Source organism: Neolamprologus brichardi, chromosome 10, assembly GCF_056152115.1.
Source record: "Neolamprologus brichardi isolate AB-2024 chromosome 10, ASM5615211v1, whole genome shotgun sequence".
Lineage (NCBI taxonomy): Eukaryota > Metazoa > Chordata > Actinopteri > Cichliformes > Cichlidae > Neolamprologus > Neolamprologus brichardi.
In genome coordinates, this window is record NC_142113.1 from 25,578,350 (window position 1) to 25,581,806 (window position 3,457).

The following is a 3,457-nucleotide window of genomic DNA, read 5'->3' on the forward strand; positions in this document are numbered from 1 at the left end:
AATAACTGACAGGCTGAATACAAGGAAACAGGATGAACAACAGAAAAAGAGGCGGGAAACCATGAAACTCATAAATCAAAAGAAATCCAAGATGTTCAAGTTAAAGGCATAAAAATATAAATTTATGATTATAAATATAAACAAGAAATCTGGAAAAAATAACAATAACCATGCAGTACTGCAACAATATCAGGCAACAGTTAGTATGAAGACAAAGAATTCCCAGCAGCATGCCCAAAATTTACCCTTTCATTATATTTTCCAGTTATTTGTATGAGTAAACACGGATTCCCATCACCTCAGAAACAGAAACAGCTCAGTCTGAATCTTACAAGCAGAAAGAAAATAAACATTTACTTACCATAAATTTAAAAAAGTGATATCAAAATCCCCTGAGGGATAATTAGCATGAAAACAAGCCATAATTATGTTGAACTAAAAATAGCGTAAAACAAACTTCATTTGCTTCCTCCTCTGGCAAATGACGACTCTATAACTCAATCAAATCATCATCCATGCAAGTCAGTTCACAGGTGAATGAGGGGTATTACCCAACTAAACGGCTTGTCAAACACTCCAGTCATCGCCCCAAACATAATAAACAATATTTCTTTAATTGTCAACACGACCCCCCAAGTAGCAGAAGTGAATTTTGGCTAATTTGTTATTACAGCAAATTGCAATGGGGGGAAAAACCTACTGACTTAAATTTCTTGGGAGACTTTGGAGTCACATTATTGCACATTTCTCCGTGCTCAAACTCCGTACTCGGAACTGTGCTCCCCACGTGTTTACGTTTATACTGACGTGGGCTTTGGTAACAATTTTAAAATCCTTCAACCAGACTGTTACATTGGATGTTCCAGTTGACATGATTTACAGCTATTAATTAAACACAATATGTCAGCATTGTTTATACAGTAATTCTGAGGGCAACACTGGCGATATATTACAAAACGCAGTGTATGATTATAGTTTCAAGTTAATTAAACACCCGCGGCAGACAAAAGTGCTCATCGAGACTTGAATTTAAACCAAAACATAACAATCAGGCCTCCAACTGCACATGGAAAATGTTTTTTTGTTGTTGTTTTTTTTATTTGCAATGCAAGTTGGGACAGTTAAGAAGAGTTACTGCATGACTGAAATGCCCCTTAAATCCCCAAGAGTGTCTGTGGGCATGTGGACTACATGGAAAAATGAGAAAGAATGTAAAGGGAAAACAAAGAAGAAGAATAAGGCTGTCATCACGCGCTTTTCATCCATCATCTGTAAAATACGTAATTATCAGTCCGGAAGAGCGGCACTCCTCCTTGTCTCCTCTTTTCCTCTGTGAATGTGTGTGTGTTTGTTTTCTCAGCCGCCTTAAAACCTCTCTTTCACACACACACAAGGACACAAGTTCATAAACAGACAACTGTGATCCTCGGATCCTCTGCTGAGCTCCGCGCTTTGTCAGAGGCATTTTATTTGTAGGGCAAAAAAAAAAAAAAAAAAAAGAGTTGCTTCTTCTTTTCCACCTCCCACAATATCCTAAATCCAGTTTTCCTTTTTTCTACCTCCCACATTTAACATTTTTTCTATGCAGTTATTGACTTTCACATCTGCCAGTAGCTGGAAATACATAGTACAGAAGTATTTAAACCCTCATTTAAGCACATGGGTGTTTTCATGGACTAAAAACATCCTGGCATCATGAAATTGTGTCTGAACATCTTATCACTAAGAGGTTTTTGCTTTTCATGCAACATTTCAGATCATCTCACCATTTGGAATAATTTTAATTTGAATTGTATTAAATTACATAATAACCTAAAAACGTGTCATGAAACCAATTTAAATTTTCAGGTCTCAGGGTCAAGCTAATCTACGGTTTCTTAAATGGAAAAGTTCATTTATGGTTCAGTATTTAAGCTAATTCAGCCTACACAATAATGGTGTGCATTTGAAAGCTGTCAGCATCTATCCAATAGATGCTCTATTGCAGGGTTAGGGAACTCAAGGCCTCGAGAGGCGGTGTCCTGCAGATTTTAGATGTGTTCCTGATCCAACACAGCTGATTTAAATGGCTAAATTACCTCCTCAACATGTCTTGAAGTTCTACAGAGGCCTGGTAATGAACTAATCATTTAATTCAGGTGTGTTGACCCAGGTCTCTTGTCATCTTCAAGAAACCAGTCTGCAATGATTTGAGCTTTTTGACTTGGTGCTGGAAACAGCCATCAGAAGATGGGAACACTAGGCTGTGGCGTGGAACCATACTCAGGTGGTACTAACCACCACTGCTAGCTGCCTGAATTGTCAATATGAGGCAGGATGGATGCATGTTTTCATGTTTATACCAGTTTCTGATCTCCTGTTGTCCAGTTTTGGTGAGCTAGTGCAAACTGTAGCCTCAGTTTTTTGTTCTTAGCTGTGACAGCAGTTGCATCTGGTGTGGCCCATCTGCTTCAATGTTCGATGTGTGGTTATGTAAGATCAGCAGATTCCGAAATACTCGGATCACCCCGTCTGGCACCAAAAACCATGATACATGTCACTTAAATCACCTTTCTTACCCAGTCTGAACTTCAGCAGGGCAGCGCAATCATGTCTACATGCCTAAATGCACTGAGTTGCTACCACGTGATTGGCTGATTAGATATTTATGTTAAAGAGCAGTGGAACAGATATATCTAATAACAGTTACTCATTTGCATACAGTCAAGATTGTAAGTTACACCTGCTGTTTTACGCTGCTGTCTGCACTGCTAGCACGCTGTGTCTAATTTACAGGTATCAACACGTGAGCTTTATCTGGATAGACAGTCTACGTCATGAGATTTCCATACACCAATTTGTCACAACATCTAACCCAGGTCATGGGAAGTAATGGCAACCTGAGGCAACTTCAAAACTGAGTCAGTCTGTTACTCAGCAGGCAAAAATATGAGGCTAAGGCGACCTGCCCAGGGTGTACCCTGCCTCTCGCCCTAAGACAGCTGGGATAGGCTCCAGCCCACGAGCGACCCTGAAAAGGATAAGTGGAAGCGAATGGATGGCTAGATGGAGTTTTCAAAATACAAAGTACAAAAACGGTGTAGTGATGTCACAGCAGCTATCAGTGACTTTTTTCTTTTTTAGCATTTTCTTTATTCAGACATATCCAGAAACAGGGATGTTAAATCCGGATATGGTTTTCTTTTGTCTCCAGCTTAAAGTAAATAAAAGTATTAGTTGTTTGATTTCTTTAAACAGGTGGAGGATGTCAGCAGTGTTTTTTCAAAAACACTGTGAACTTGTTACACAAACATCACCTGACCCAAATCTTCCAAACTGATAGGAAACTCCTTGGAAATCTTGTTTGCTAGAAAGCTAAACAAATAAAGTTAACAGCTATCCATTGTCAAATCAAAAGACTTCAAATCAACATTTTGTTTACATGCCCTCAGTAAGTCAAACACATTGTAACAGAATC